Genomic DNA, 16996 nt, shown 5'->3' with positions numbered 1-16996 from the left:
CCGCAGGTGAAGACGACATGCGGCCCCGGGCGGGGGTGTGGGGGGGGTGGGACGACAGCCGTGCAAACTGGACGACAGACATGCAGCTTCTCCCCAGGAGGGAGGAAGAGGCCTGGAGCCCCAGGGCCCCAGCCTGAGGCTTCCCTCTGGTCAGTACTTTTCCAGCCCAGGCTGCTCAGAGGTACCCTAATTCTGGAGTTTTCCTTTGCGGCTACACACTTCTGATGGGGGGGGAAACCTGGCCTTGAAACTGCAAGGTTTTCAAAATGGCCATAACTTTGAAAGAGCTTAGCATTTTAAGAGCAGAAAAGAAGGGTAGTGCAATTCCTTCATACACAGATTTTTTAAAATCCACTTCATAAGCAATTCAGTTTCCTGCTTCATTTCTTTCGTTTTTCTCTTCTTCTTCGTTTGTGGATAAACAGCACTTGGTTTGTTCGTTTGGCTTAACAAAGAACAAACGAACAACTGTGGCTTTGAAAACTAAAGTCCTTAAAGAACCAACTCCGTGTGTTCCTTCGCATGTCCCGTCTTCTCAGAAAGGAGGTTTTAATGACAGTTTGCAGTCTTTTCAAAACAGTGTTTCTGCCTCGATGTGTTTCTGCAAGGGGTGACTGTTTGCACAGAATGGGACATCTCTCAGGGGCTGCAAACTACCCTGAGAAGGAGGCAAATGAACGTTCACACTGGGATCAGCATCAAACCCAAGCACAAGAATAACACAGAGCGAGCTCGTGGATGGGCCTGGCTCTTTAAAATCACACTTAAAAATCACTTTATCTTTCTTAATAAATTATTGCAAGCCGAACTGGGGAAAAAGTCACTCCAGAGGAGGTTTACAATATAAATAACCGCTAAGAGATCATTTTCTTTGTTTTCGTTGGCATGGGCCCTGCTGAGTTTAAATGCACATGCACCGGGATGACGAAAGGGGCTGGAGGAGTGAGGCTGGGGGACAACAGCCCAGTGTGGCCACCAGGACAGAGACCGCTCCGGGCAGATCGGGGGCCCCCGTGGCACCGGGAGGAGGGGGGCTCGAGGTCACCCACGCGTGGGGTGCAGAGCACTGAGCCCACACCCTCCCTCTCTGCTCTGCACAAAGGCACCCCTCCCGGCTCTTCCTGTCTCGGGGCCCTTCCTGCAGCCCTCCTCGCTCAGGCTGGGGCCTGCTCCTCTCCTCCACCCTCTTGGGAAACCCTCCAGCGTCACGCTCGAGTACCCAGCTGCCGGGCTGGGGGACGGCGTCCAGACAAATGAATCCAACTCAGGGCCTCTGTCGGAGTCCTTTTACCCTAGTAACAACAAAGCCCATTTTGCCAGCCTGCCGGACACAGGTCAACACCACTCCTATGTTACCTGCGTCCATGGTCAGCCTGTAGGGAGATGGTGCGATCGCTGACCTTGGGAGACACGCCTGCGTTCTCCACCACCCGGTCCATCTCCCTCTCGGTACCTCCGACTCGTCCTTCCCGGCCCAGCACTCTGCCCTCCTCCTCTCTTGGGCGCCCAGCACAGGGCACCCCTGGTTTGCCAACTGCAGACGACGCGCTCCAGGCCAGGGGCTGCGTCTAAGCTCTGTGCCTGCAGCATCTCACTGAGAGCCAGTAACTGCTCAATAAATTATAAACCATGCATCCATCAGTAACGAACGCTTCAGCCTCAACGAACGCTTGTGCAAGGAAGGAATAAAAGCATAAGCCATGTCACGCAAATTCTCTTTTCACCCTTTTGAATCTCAAGCACTGAGGGCCAGATCGCACCCCACCAGTGTCTGCAGGCCCGCACAGCGCTCAGTGCCAGAGGCTTAGGAATGGACTTGGCTGGCTGTCGGCATGAAATGCAATCTTTCCATTTCTAAGTCTTAACAAGTTAACTGTCGCTTTCTAACCGATGCTTCTGGAAAAAATAAAATAATTAAACTTGATGTTTAAATTAAAATGGATTGATTGCATTGGATGCCAGCAAAGTGTTTAGAACACTGTGTGGCACACAACAGGCCCTCGATAAATGTTAGATGCTATTATTATTATTATTATCGGGCCTGTTTTTAGCTATTTCAGAAGTAAAACACTATGCAGTCTGGGTGAAAGGTGACACACAGATTTGTGCACCATGTGACTGTTCCTTGGGCTTAAGGATGATTACAAAAGGGTGACACTCTCAGTGCCATCCGGCAAAGGCCTGGTGCAAGAGGGTGGGGTGTCCCTAGGGGTAAGATGTCTGCCCCGCCAGGCAGGTTGTACACAGAGGCTGAGAGGTAATAAGTGCCAAGCATGAAGGTGACAGTGAGGTCCCCTCCTGTCCCCAGGTCCTCCCACCTCCCCAGCAGGTGGCTAGCAGGGCAGAGGGTCCCCATCCTTACACTCTTACTCCCTGCTTCCCCCAGGACCCTGGCGTTGGCTGGGGACCATGCGCAGCCCCCTGCCCCACCCCCACACCCGGGTGCCAGGCCTGGATCAGGACAATCTGGTTTTAGTCTCGACTCTAACCTATCAGCCGAGAGCAGGGGGCTAAGGGAGGTGACGCTGGCTCCACCTTGTTCCACACTCCTGTGGGAGGGGACAGTCATCAGGTCACCACAGGGAGGAAGGCAGTCCTCATTTTAAAGAATAAAGCAAATAAGTACAGAGAACCGGAGAGAGAAAGATCGAGGCTAAATGATGGGCACCAACAGAGAGCAGAGTCTGGAAGGCGAAGGAGGGCACATGATGAGGTCCAGGTCGGGTACCGGCTGGAAAGAATTGGGATTTTTCTTGCCTTTCTACTTCAACGAAAGCCAATCATTACTTCCCAATTCGGCATCCACGTTTCACAGAAAATAAACTAAAGGAGCTCTGGAAGCAGCTTGTGGGTCAAGACGCAGCCCAGGTGACCGCGGCTCTTTAAATTCAAAAGGTAGCACTTCCTTTAAAGTTGATCTTAGCACGCGCAACGGCAACCAATGCACTCGCGCTCAGCCGAGGGCGGCCTCTGCGCACACACACCCAGGACTGCCGCTGCGGCTGCGGGGACGTGTCACGGCTTGCAGGGCCTCGCTCGCCCCGCCCGCGGCTCTGACAAACGGATGAATTGTTCAAAGCAGACAGTCTGTTTAGTCACGTCTGCTGAGCGGGTGAAGGACACTAGGGCAGCTCTGCGCCGCCGGCTCCCTCAGTCTGCAGGCCTGCCCCCGACCCCTCCAGCCAGAGCAGGCGGCGCGGCCACCAGAGCCACTGACACACCTCCACGCTTTCAATTAAAGAGGAATGGGGCTGAGAGGAGGCTGCAGGCTCCTCTCTTCAGTCCCTGTGAGGGTAGGAACCGGGCGAAGAGCAGGGGACAGAGCCAGTGCCTGAAGGTGACAAGGTCGCAGAGCCACCTGTGCCCGGCGCCCTCCCTACCCAGGCTGGCTTTGGACGCTCCCAGAACATGGCCCTCGGGCTCTTAATTCCTAGTCCGTCCTTCCACCCCTTCCCCGCACCCCCTCATCTAGCCGCGTTGGACGGTTGTCACTGTCACCTGCGTGTACCATTCCCTGCTGTCAACCGTGCTTTCCAGGCAGTATTTTTCTCACCAAAATGCCCCCCAGGCCCACGTTCGCAATTGCTACCCTTCTGCAGAAAGCCTTCTCTCACCTTTCTTGGCCGCACGGACAACCTGACTACTTGTGTAGAGATGGGGGTTCAACCACATCCTACTTATGACTTCCCTTGTGTCCTTGAACCGTGACCTTACGCTCATAATAAGGTCTGCTTTTAACTTCTGTTAAAAAGAAGTCACTTGTGCTGAGTCCCACGTCAGCAAACCAAGACTTATTACCCAATCTACGTGCCGTTACCACCTTTCCCTAAATGTGTCCTTTCATCAGCACGAAGGGGGCATCTGCTGGTAGACCCCTTCAGTCCCTCTTAAGAGGGCATCCCTGCCTGAAACAATACACTCTTTGCTGATAATTGCCCTTTTTTCTGTTCCCTTTCTGCCTTTAAAAACCTTTCCTTTTCTGCAGTATGATATAGCTCCTTCCTATTGCTACATGGGAGGCTGCCCAATTCATGAATCATTCAATAAAGCCAATCAGATCTTTAAAATGTATTAGGTTGAATTTTTGTCACGTAACATTTCCTACGTGTACTTTGTATTGTCCTTCCTATTGGGCATGAGGTTATTAGACTGTGGTACCAGAGACCAGCCTTTCGTACTGTGATCTTCTCAAGGTCTCTGATGGTGAATGGCACAGAAAAGGTACATGGCCATCTGGCTCACTAGGTATTAGTGATAATAAGTGACTGACTCTGAGCTCTCTGGCGGTAGGAGAGATGATTAATGCTTCTGTAAGGTGTGGGCCATTGTGACTTCGATATACCTGGACACATGAGCAGGGGCTGACACTTGCTGATTTATCAAAAGCAGCTCAATAGACAGTGGTTGAAACGGACTCAACATTCTTGTGGGGTGAAAACAGCGTTCACTATAGAAAACCTTGTCTTATGAAACTAGAATGATAAACAGAACCTTACTTCATTAATGTGTTTCTTTTCTTTGCTGCGTGTATTCCTGTGAGGCCCCAAATGCACAGGTGATAGCAAGCCCACGAATGAAGGAGAAATGACTGCATGGGTGACCTTCAAGCAGAGGGCAAAGTGGGGAAGATTTAATGATTCACACCAAGAGGCATGAAAACAGGGTACATAGCAAATCAGCTCCCTGTTGAATTTCTGCATAGATAAGGGTAATAAATCTTAAAGTAGAAAGGTAGTATATGTTTCCAATACAGGTAAAGTCCTTTCTAGGATACAAGTTTTTCAAAGTTTGATATGTTTGCTTCCCAAATAAACTCTGTGGGGTTCTGCACTCTGTGGGGTCTACACAATGTGTCTGCAAGCACAAATGCCTTGTCCCTTCCCACTCGATCCTGATACACACTGAGAAATGTTGTGGGGCATTTGCATAATATGAAAAATAATCCAGTGTCACTGATACCCCACGAGTTCCCAGGAATGTAAATTCTTAACTACACGAGATAATTATTTGGAGACAAGTAGAGGGGAATGATAGTATCTCAGGAGTGCAAAGATAGTTCAACATTAAACAAACAAACAAATAATATATGGTNTTGAATTTCTGCATAGATAAGGGTAATAAATCTTAAAGTAGAAAGGTAGTATATGTTTCCAATACAGGTAAAGTCCTTTCTAGGATACAAGTTTTTCAAAGTTTGATATGTGTGCTTCCCAAATAAACTCTGTGGGGTTCTGCACTCTGTGGGGTCTACACAATGTGTCTGCAAGCACAAATGCCTTGTCCCTTCCCACTCGATCCTGATACACACTGAGAAATGTTGTGGGGCATTTGCATAATATGAAAAATAATCCAGTGTCACTGATACCCCACGAGTTCCCAGGAATGTAAATTCTTAACTACACGAGATAATTATTTGGAGACAAGTAGAGGGGAATGATAGTATCTCAGGAGTGCAAAGATAGTTCAACATTAAACAAACAAATAATATATATGGTATCTTATTATACCATTCTACTCATTTTTATAAAAGGATAAAAAAATTAAGCATCTTAACAGATCAGGAGAAGATAAAATCTTCTCACAATTTTAGCAAAACGGCAAAGTAACAAAGGAAGCTTCCTTAATCTAATAAAATCTACAGTGCATATCATGAAAATGGTAAAACTTTAGAAGCAGTCTCAGGAAAGTCAGGAACAGTTCAAGGAATCTGCTGTTAGTGCTTTGAGTCAACATGATTTTGGCAGCCTTAGCCAATGAAATGAAATTTAAAAAAGCAAGGAGGTATACAAATTGGAAAAGAAGAGCCCAAACTATTGTTAATTGCTAAAGATATGACAGTCTTGGGGCGCCTGGGGGACTCAGTCAGTTGGGCGTCCAACTTCAGTTTAGGTCATGATCTCACGGTTCGTGGGTTCAAGCCCCGCATCGGGCTCTGTGCTGACAGCTCAGAGCCTGGGGCCTGCTTCAGATTCTGTGTCTCCCTCTGTCTCTCTGACCCTCCCCCACTCATGCTGTCTGTGTGTCTCTCTCTCAGAAATAAAATAAAATAAATAAATAAATAAAGATATGACAGTCTACAGGAAAAATCTAAAAGGATTTTCAGAGGCACCTGGCTGGCTCAGTCAATGGAGCGTGCAACTCTTGATCTTGGGGTAGTGAGCTTGAGCCTCACGTTGGGTGTAGAGATTACTTAAAAATAAAATCTTTAAATGTAAATAAATAAAAATAAAAGGGTTTTCAGACAAACTATGAAAACTGAGATAAGTCACCAATGTTTTTGGACATATAGGCAACGTACAACAATCAACAGTTCTGCTTATATACCAATGATAACCAATTTGAAAAATGCAATAGAAGGAACCAGAGGCGTTATTGACAATCCTATTGTCTGTAGGTTGGCAATTTAAAAACAAAGTCAAAATTCTACCGTGGCAAGGATTTCTGAGGGAAGGTTATACCCCAAGGTTAGAGAACCTCATACTTTGCCTGTAAATTTGGAAAACAGAGCAGCAATAATCACATCTATATTAGCAGATCATTGTACAGTTCACTGAGGACAATATTACTGTGCATACTAAGAAATGCATTAATAAAAGAAAGAAGAGTTGAGTGTCTGCCAACAGGTATGGCATTTCTTTTTGGGATGATGAAAATGTTCTAAAATCGATTGTGGTGATGTTTGCATAACTCTGTACAAATACTAAAAACTATTCAATTGTATACTTTAGGTAGGTACATTATGTGATGTGTGAGTTATATTTCAGTAAAGCTGCTACTAAAAAACAATAAATAAGCCAAAGACAAAACAAGAATTTCTCCAGGCCAACGCATCTTAGAACTGACAGTCAAATGTCACGTACTTGGTAAAGTTTTCCTAAAAGGCATAAAATCTTTTTAAAAAATTTCTGCTTTAACCCTGTAAGAACCTTTGAAATATAGTAAAGGTTTGGGCTTTATTTTATGTTGGAGAAACTGAAATGCAGAGCCTTGCTTGGTCTGAGAAAGCTTCACGGTGAAAGGGAAACTTGAGTGGAATCTTGCTTGCCCTAGAAAGTACTGGGGGATCTAAAGAAGAAAATAGTTCTGGAGGATACAAGTTGACTGCTTTTTTAAGAAGGAAACACATGAATGAGACGATCAGGCTGGAAATTCCCTGAAGGCAAGAATTATGTTTCCTCTGTATCCTCAGTACTTAGAGTCTCGGCCAAAGGAATGAATGAGTAAACATGTAACACATAAACAAATGGATAAATATTGCCAACAAAAAAGAAATGATACTTTGGTGTTTGTCTGTGGCTCCTGGCTAGAGGTCCTAAAACCTGTGGCATTTCCTGGGTGACAGGAGCATCTTTTGATCTAATGAAGTGAGTCTTGGTGGGCTCCTGGATGGCTTCAGGTTGGTGGCTGGTCCCCAGAGAGACCAAGTCATGTTAGAAGCTTGGGACCCAACCCCACCTGCAATCCTTGGGGGAGGAGAGAGGAGCAGGAGACTTGTGAACACTCAGTCATGCCTACCTGATGAATCCTTCATTAAAAACCCTTGAAGCATGGAGTTTGGAGAGCTTTAGGGTCGAACACGGAGGTGGGGAGAAGGTAGCTGAGGACTTGGGTGCTCCACACCCTTCCCTCATACCTTGCCCTATGGCATCTCTTTTATCTGGCTATTCCTGAGTTGTATCTTTTTATAATAAACCGGAAACTGGTAAGTAAACTGTTATCCCGAGTTCTAGGAGTTGCTCTAGCAAATCACTGACTCTGAGGAGCGGGTAGTGGGATTCCCTCATTTGTGGTCAGGTGAGGTGGAGACTGTGGGTAACCTGGGGACCTACTACTTGCAGGCACCATCTTTTTTATTTTTTTAATAAAAAAAAATCTTTTTAATGTCTATTTTTGAGAGAGAAACAGAGTGCGAGTGAGGGAAGGGCAGAGAGAGAGAGGGAGACACAGTATCCAAAGCAGGCTCCAGGCTCCGAGCTGTCAGCACAGAGCCCCATCCGGGACCCAAACCCACAAACGAGATCATGACCTGAGCTGAAGTCAGACGCTCAACTCGCTGAGCCACCCAGGCGCCCCGAAAGTGGCATCTTAAGTGGGGAGTGGAGGGGGGCGGGGTAAGTCCTGTGAAACTGTGAGCCCTTAACCTGTCAGAATCAAATTAAATTGCAGGACACGCAGGCGGTATCTGCAGAGACCTGGAGAACTGTCTGGAATGAGTGTCTACAAATCTGAAGTAGGGACACCCTCTGAGTAGGGACAGTTTCGCCTTTCAACAAGTCTAGTCAACAAGCACAGTAACAATTTAGATCTTCAAAATCATCTTGTCAGACAGGTGCATCTCTGTTTTATACATGAGAACATAAAGGCTACAAAGTTTCTCAGCTCTTGGTCCTTTGATTTTTTTTTTTTTTTTAAGTAAGGTCTATAACTAGATATGTGTACTGGAAGCATAAAAGATGCTCAATCCACAAACAAGGGAGGACCTATCAAATACCAGGGCAAGGCAGTAAAAACCCCACCGAGGATGTACTGCCAATCTCTTATGCATAAAGTCAATCACTCAGAGCGAAGACGAGGGGCACTTGCCATAGCTAATGTGAGGTTTGAACACGCTGAGGTTTGAACATGTTTCATCCTAAATCGTGAAGCAGCTGCTCACTGATAAAGAGCTGTGTTCTTAATGATGTACAGAGCACGGGCCCTCACCTGGAAGATGACTGGATAACGGGGACCCTGCTATAGACGCGGAATGCGGGACATTCATTAGTAGCATTAAGAACAGACTGTGTGCTCGGTAGTAGAAGGCTTCTGCTTTCTTGAGACGTGTGTAGCAGCTGCTGCCATTTTATATAATGAAATTTTCTGCTTCTCTAACAAGCCACCGTCAGGGAAACCCCAAATCCCAATTTTTAGCTCTCCAACGCTCACTTCCAGCCGCTGAATGGGCTGCCCCGTCAGGAGCTGGAAGGAAATGCCTGCCTTCATCTTACGCTCTTCAACTTCAGCCACAGGTAACACAGGGTCAGTCAGCTAACCCAGGGCAGGGGTGGGGGGTGAGGGGATGCTGCCAGGCAATGAGAGAGAGGTATGGCCCACTGAATAGTGGGGAGGCGTGGGGGTTCCTTCTGATGGGGACACACAGGTGAGGAAAACAGAGAATGTTTCAAAATGCTTTTGAACAGAGACTTTCACACACTGTCTTGCCTGTTTGGGCCCGGCGCTGCATACTTGAAATGATAAAAGCAGTTCTTTCAACTCAATCGGAAGAGTTCCCACAGCTCACATTAGCAGGCAGAGCTGAGGGCGACAGAAAACAAAGGGGGCCTGGGCCGGGGGCCACAGGGTATTCCAGTCAGCAACAGACAAACGGAAATGCAAGATTCGGTGTCTGAACAAGGCCCCCTTCCCCATCCCTTGCCACAGGTTTGGCTGAATTTCCCCCTTCGTGTCCAGTTTTTCCACGCGAGCTGGGTTGGCAGCTGTTGTGTTGGCTGAAGTCAGAGACCGAGTGTGGTATGGTTATTCTACCATCACAAGGTGCAGTCTCACTTCCAGCCCCGACATTTTAAAACCGCTGCCAATATTACCAGAGCACTTCCTTTCGAGTATGAGAAAGGAAACCAGTACCAGGGCGATGCAGTAAATCAGGTTTCACCGAAACCCCTGCTCTCCCAAAGGCAAATCAACGTTTAGGAGTCCCTGAGGAGCGGCAGGGCAGACTTCCCCATTCCTCTCCAACAAACACCTCGGACTACTTCACCCCTGCCTCAAGGTACACTGGAAACAAGCTTGCATATGGTACAAATTAAAAAGCACCCTCCCCCCCTTCGTCTCTCCAGGACTAGGGACCAGCTAGATGGATACACCTTGCATGTGATGGGTCACCGGGATAGGGGGTAAAATTATTGCTGGGTGAGACTTTTTGGAAGATCATTTTAACAGAATTAAACATTTCCCCCTCCCGTACAACCCTCTCCCAAAGACACAGTAAGGGAAAGGTACTAAGTTTAGCTTTAAGTTTAGCTTACAGGCCAAACATTTACAAACCATTTACAAAACTGCCATCATGACTTCAGGTGGATCCTTACAACCTGAGGGTGCTTTCAAGAAGGATGCGCATTGGGCGTTACAAGCACTGGAGGAAGCATTTCCTACGCGACGCAAAATTACATCACCACAGTTACCAGGTACTTTACAAAGTGTGGTCACACAATTTCATGAGCCCCTCGGAAAGAGCCCTAAGATCTCTGTGTCCATTTTACAGATGGGGAAACAAGGTGGAGAGAGGAGCAGCAAGTGGCTTGAGGCCATATGGCTGGTGCGTGGCCGGCTGGGACTCGAACTCCGCTCTGTTTGATTCTAGCTCCAGAGCTGTCTATTGATTTGTGAAAAGCAGCGTTCAAACACTGAATCAAAACACTGCAGATGCGCCCTGCCTGCCCACGTCTCCCGGCAACCTTGCAACAGACGTGGCTTGTGCTTGGACGTGGACGCGTCAGGCTCAGAGGAGGGGACACACGTGGGCATTCAATAGGCTGGTCTGAAGGGTGAGGTTTGTTTGAATTCATTCTTCACAGTCGCCTGGAATTACCCAGCAAACACTTTTAAAGTTGGGCAGACCATTTGGACAGAAGCTAGTCCAAACTCCCATTAATATCACGTCGGTTGCCTCGGGGCACGACTGCCTCTGTCCCAAGCCCCTCCCTGCCCTGCACAGACCCTCACAGAAGAGGTGTGTTGGGCCCTGGCCACTCCCTGCAGATTCACGGATTCACTTGGCAGAGCTGTGAACTCGGGCTCAGCGCTCCTCTCTGATCAGCAAGCCCTGAGCTTATGCAGGAAGTCCTCAACGCCTCCTAGCCCAGGGTCACGTTCCAAATTACCGCAACCCACCTGTCGTTAGGAGAGAGGAGCTGACCCACAGAAGGATGGCAAGCTCGCAAAACAGTCGACTCTTGGCTCTAGGAGGTCAGGCTTCCCTGACACGCCACCGAAAAGATTTGCCGTCCCTGCTAAGGCTCAGTTCTTCCTTAGGAAAGTCTCCAAGAGAAGATAAGGAGGTGAATGGGCTAGGAAGGCATACAGTCTCAAGATGAACCTTGTACTGCTGCATTAAGGGCCTGTGATCTCCAGGGGAACTCTGGCTTGGCCGCTTAAGAGCCGATGACCTGGGGGCAAGTCACATAAGCTCTGTGCCCCTCAGTGTCCCGTTCTATACAATGAGGGTAACAATGGTAGCTACTTCACGAGGTCGGGGTGAAGCGCAAGGACAGAAAGGGCGAGTGCAGTACCAGCAGGCACTCAAATGTTTACCCATCCCTTCCTGTTGTCGGCAGCAGGCAATCTGGAATCACTAAACGCCTGGAAGACGCCCCACAAAGCGTCCGGGGAGGGCCGTGCCAAGCCGACGCCCTGGCGGGCCCTGGCGGCAGATTAGAGAGGGACTGTCTGGGAGCGGGGTCTGGCAGAAGAGGGTCCCCGCGGCCCCTCAGACGGCTTGCTCCTTCTCACTATCCGGCTCCTCCGTGCGCCCTGCCTCTCCCCTAGAGCGTGTGCCCGTCCTTCTCCCCCTCAGCACACCCGTCGTCTCTGAGGCTGGGTCAACACCTCTGTGACGCTCTTCTCAGCCACCCTTCCCGGGCTGGTGCCGGCCACCCTGATGTCCGTTAGTACTTGGTCAGCACGTGCGGGCACAGCGGCCTCCTCGCCCGTCCAGCTGCCCCACGGGTTCCCGGCCTCCCGCCTCACCCTTACTAACGGCAATGAACTTGCGCTTAGTGCTTCCCGGGTCCCAGACGCGCTACACCTGTCACGTCACGATGGACGGTGTGCGGGGGCTATCCCTCCAGCACCTCTGTTAGGGAACCATTTTTACCGTCATCCCCGTGCCACAAAGAAGACAACGGTGAACATGACAGAGTATAGCTGTCCCTTCCCCGGGTGTTCCTCTCAAACCCCCGCGCATGGCCTGAAACGGCAGCTACGAGTTAGGGTAACACGGCAGCCCTCACGCCAGGAGGCGCCCGAGTGTTGGCAGGTCCCGGTGCCCTGGAGAGGACTCAAGGCCGACTGTGCCTCGTCCCCAGGGGTGGCTGATGCGTGAGGCAGAGAAGGAGAGGGATCCTACCACATAGTGGCTTTTTAGGAGGGAAAAGTCTGTATGTGAAACATACTGCTGCCAAAGTGACAAGGCGAGGGCCGGACCCGTGGTAGTTTCCAGAACCGGGCTGGTCAGATGACTGTGATTCCCGCTGTGAGGCAAGAAGGCAGGCTCAGAGGCGCGGCCTTCACGGAGGCCCTGCTCTCGCTACATGCGTGTTATTTGTCTGGGGGGCGTCTCCTCCGCTGGGCTCGAGCTCTTCCAGGGCAGGGACACGACTTCCTCCTGCCTCCTTCTCCAGCCCATCTGGGATGGTGCCTCTGAGCACGGGGGTGACATCTCTTTAGTCCCTGAAACGTCCCGATGAGGGAGGTGGCTGTAGCATGCCCACTGGTTTAGCGAATGAGCCAGGAAGAGGAAGACAGTGGACGTCAGACACACTGGCAGACAAGGCTCATTAACCACAGTGCCTGGCACGGCAAAGCCGCAAACCCGGCAGCAGAGCACTGGGGCTGCGGGGGGCGGTTGGCGGGGGGTTCTGCTTGAAGTGGGTTCACATCCCAGCTCGGTACCTTCTTAGCTGCGTGACTCTGGCAAAGTTTACTGAATGTTGCTGAGCCTCAGTATCTTGGTCTCACTTGATTCTTATGGAAATTAAATAAGTTTGTGGGCAAAGCCTCAGCCCAGAGCTGCCATTTGGGCATAGCTGTCAGGCTCCCTGCCCCCATCACTCACCACCAGACCCGCACAGCCTCAGCCTGTATGAATGTGGCCCCCAAACTATAGCCATTTGATTTATCTTATTTTAAATTTTTTAAAGTTTATTTTTGAGAGAGACAGAAAGCGAGTGAGCATGAGCGGGGGAGGGGCAGAGAGAGAGGGAGACACTGAATCTGAAACAGGCTCCAGGCTCTGAGCTGTCAGCACAGAGCCCGACACGGGGCTCAAACCCACAAACTGCAAGATCATGACCTTAGCCAAAGCCACATGCTTAACCGACTGAGCCACCCAGGCCCCTCCATTTTGCAATGCCAAATTAGAAGTGTCATTACCTGAGAGTGGGGAAAGGAAGGAGAAAGTGAAGATGACTGGGATGAAAAAAACATTGAAGGTTGTAGGAAAACTCTCACTAACGGACTTCACTGACAACAAAGAACACCGTGGGCAGGATGTAAGATGGCTTGTGTGCACGGCATCCCTCCGCACTGAGAAAGAGGGTTGGTTGCGACCATCAGAACAAAATCTGAGTGGAAGTCACTACCCAGATCTATCCCACCAAGGAAGCCCAGGGTCTGAAATAATTACACTCATCCGTTTACTTCTTCATCATTAAAATGGAGATTGTTTGTAAAATATGTCTGATTATATTCTGTTTTAAAACCCCCCCAAACGCATGCGCCGCTAAGGGTGAATCTGCAGTTCCTCAGCCTGCCAGGGAAAGCCCTGTACAACCCGGCTTCTGTCTCCCTGAGGAGTCTCGCCTCCCACGTCTTGCTCACCTGAATGCTGTGCTCTGGTGAAACTGATGATCTCACTGACCCGAACCTCCCTTCCGTGTGCCCCACCCCCCCCACCCCGTCTCTTGTGGACTGCTCTGAGAGATGCCGCTAGACTGGCGTCAGGGTGCTGGATCCCTCTGCCTGAGTACATGTCTTCTACCAACCAGATTAGAAACTCCGGGAGATCAGGGACCAAATCTCAGGTTTGTTTACCCTAAGGAACTTAATTCGATGGATACCAGACTTCATCAGACTGCTCCGGTACGTTCAGAAGAACTCTGAATACAAGTGTTTTCTCAACCTTTGGTGTGCATCAGAACTGACCGCGGAGCTTTTCCTTTTCTAAAATTCATATGCTGGGTACCTAGACCTGATGATCCTCTATGTTCCATCCCAGGTAAGGTCCACGCATCTTTAGTTTTTAAACCTCCTGCCAGTGATTCCGACGCATATTAGAAGTTAGCAATCACTGCTACCTTCACCCCAGCGCCCAGAAGGACACGCAGACTTCCGTAAGTCAGTCTCTCCTGAGGTACAGCAGGAAGTCGACTGACTTTGATGCAAGTGCCATCTCTGGCACTGCACCCTGGACCTCTCTGAACCTCTTCACCTGTAAAATGTGGGTATCACCCGCTTCACAGTTTTGCAGTGAAGAGCAACTGAGACAGTGCAAGCTAAAGCCCTCTGTAAACTGCAAAGTACAAAATGTTACTTCTGCTGCCGCTACGGCTTATCATCAGCCCAGATGGGCAACATGAAACGGGCTCGATGGAGGCAGAGCCCGCTAAGCAGGTGCTTCTTCAGCCCGAAGCAAAGGTAGCAAGGGCCTCAGGCTCCTCAAGCCTATAGGTGTTTCTCACCGGTACTGACCCTACCTCTGTGCATTCCCTCACCCCAGAGTGACCCTCAATTTCTATCTGAGGTGCTTGGCAGGAGTTGGGCCCCTACCGTTCTCCAGAAACAGTGTCATTCCCTCTGCCCCGGCCATTCCCTGTGACGCTGCCTGCTGTGGCAATAATTAGGAATGACCTTGCCATGCTCGAGCTAACTACAGGGTGGCACCAAGAGGGAAGGAGCGCCCTCACCAGCCACAGTGTGAGGGCATTTGGGGACCAGAAAAAAATGCCTGGGAACTGAATCTCCACTCAACCTCGAGGGGAAGCAGAGAGGTATTCCTAAATCCTACCTCACTCCAACGCTGGCCCACACAGCCGCCGGGCCGTGCTCACAGCCTCGCAGGTCACCTAGCAAGGCTTCAGCCTCACAGGTGAGCCAGCCAGATGCTTACTGCAAGGTCAAGGCCCGAAACATGGACAAGGATGCGAACCAAGATACGGTGGCTGTTTCTGGCCGGGAAACACGTGGAATTGGTAGTTCCGATACCCACGTGACTTAGTAGTTGACAAAGACAACAGGAGAGAGTGTTTACAACTGGACCCCCCCCCCCCCCAACCAACGTGCTAATTGCAGAGAGAACAGCGCGCCAGAGCGATCGGAGCTGAGCCATGCAGCCTCATCCTGAACCCGGGGTCTGCCAGTCACTGAGTGTAAGCTCAGGCAAGTCGCATCACCACTTCCCGCCTCAGTTTCCCCGTCTGTAAAGTGAGGAAGATAACACACCTACCCATATCATACCATGAGGATTAAACAAGTATGCAAAGTGAGTTATCACGAACCAAAGTGAGGATTCTAATTGCACCTGGGTTCCTTATAGGACACAAGATCATCGTAAGGCTTTCATAGCCTTAGCATGGGGAAATTTACTGCTGGAAACATGGAACTTTCCCTCCCCCCTCCCCTTCTTCTTTCCTCCCCCCCTCNTCTAACTTAGGTATTACTTTTAATCCCACTTTACGGATGAGAAAATAAAGAGACACAGATGTTAAGTAAATTACACAAAATCATTTAAGGCAGAGAATTGTCCACAGTAAATAAGTATATTTGACCCTTGAACAACATAAGCTTGAATGGATGGGTCTATTTACAAGTGAATTTTTTTTTTCAATAAATATGGTACAGTGACATAAATGTATTTTCTGTTTATTATGTTTTCTTAATAATGTTTTTCCCTAGCTTACTTTATTGTTAAAAATATGATATATAATACATGTAACATGCATAATACATGTTAATTGCTTATTTTATCAGCTATGCTTCCCATCAGCAGGCTGTTAGTAGCTATGCTTTTAGGGTGTCAGAAGTTATATGTGGATTTTCAACTGCACTGGGGATTGGCAAGGGTCAGCTATACCATCATTGATGGTCAAATTCACAACGATGCTTTTGGATTACTCCATTTCTCTTGCCACTCTTATGGCTGCTACTTCAGATTCCTGGCCTGGGCAGAGGTGATGACCCCGGCCCTCCAGAGACACTGTGTCAAGAGAGCCCCATGCAAACAAGGCCAGGGCTTTAGGGGTTACAGTATTTTTCAAACAATAACAGCATGCTGGTCATAGGATTTACGCTCTGGGAAATCTGACAAGATGGAGTTTCAACATTAAAATTTTGGATTAAAAAATGTTTGAGGCTCAATAAGGGACAGTCCTGTGCTCAGTGTTTATTCACATAGCGGTTTAAAAAAAAAAATACCTTGAAGAAAAATTTTATGAGGCTAGAATTTCAGAGCTGGAAGGGAACTTTGAGATCCACAGGTCTGTTTCCCTCATTTACCAGATGAGAAAATTGAGGTCAAGAAAGCTTACGGTGGTTTCTCCTGCTTACCTTACCATCTGAATTCCATACTTCAAGGGATAATTGTTAAAACTGAATAAAATCTATTCTCTTTTAATTAGCCACACTGGCTTTGAGGCTCATATCAAGTTTTTCTCCAGGCAAACCTCTGACTGTCAGTTTGGGTATGGGCCACATTGGGAATGCAGAGGCTGTCAAATGTTTATTCTATAATCTAACAATTCCCAGATGTCCATCTATATTCCAGGGTCTGGCTGAAGTGTGAGGTTACCAAAGAAAAGAGCAGAAAGAAAACAGTGGCTCGCAACAAGATCGCGCCTTCCCTGGGCTTCCCTTACACAGTCTTCACGCTGGCAAACACAGCAACGTTCTAATGCACCTTTCTAACCATATTCCCCCACCCACCTCCCCCTGACCCTCATCCTCCTCCTTGGGGACCCCTCCCCACTGCTCCCACCGCCGCCGGGAGCCTAAACCAGAACCAGAGCCCGGGGAGGTACCGGAGTCTGTCCTCTCTCTCACTCACCACCCAACCAACCGCCGGCGTCTGCAGANCTATGACTTAATCTTAGCATTACTGACTTAAACAAATGTGTATGTTATCCTGTTTTTCACTAAGAACACCCTGTTATTTTCTTAGTTGTAAGATTTACTCAACCTCACTATGATTGGAGGTAATTCTGCAAGTGTACTTCTGTAAAACTTG

General features: G+C 48.9%; 1 protein-coding gene across 5 annotated transcripts in view; it reads right to left on the bottom strand.

The window, feature by feature from the left end:
• The window catches only part of ATG7 (autophagy related 7), a 239614-nt gene that overhangs the window by 20716 nt on the left and 201902 nt on the right, over positions 1–16996 (bottom strand). The window lies entirely within an intron of this gene.

The sequence above is a fragment of the Crocuta crocuta genome, unplaced genomic scaffold, assembly GCF_008692635.1.
Source record: "Crocuta crocuta isolate KB4526 unplaced genomic scaffold, BGI_CrCroc_1.0 scaffold69, whole genome shotgun sequence".
Lineage (NCBI taxonomy): Eukaryota > Metazoa > Chordata > Mammalia > Carnivora > Hyaenidae > Crocuta > Crocuta crocuta.
This window is presented reverse-complemented; position numbering and strand designations above follow the sequence as displayed.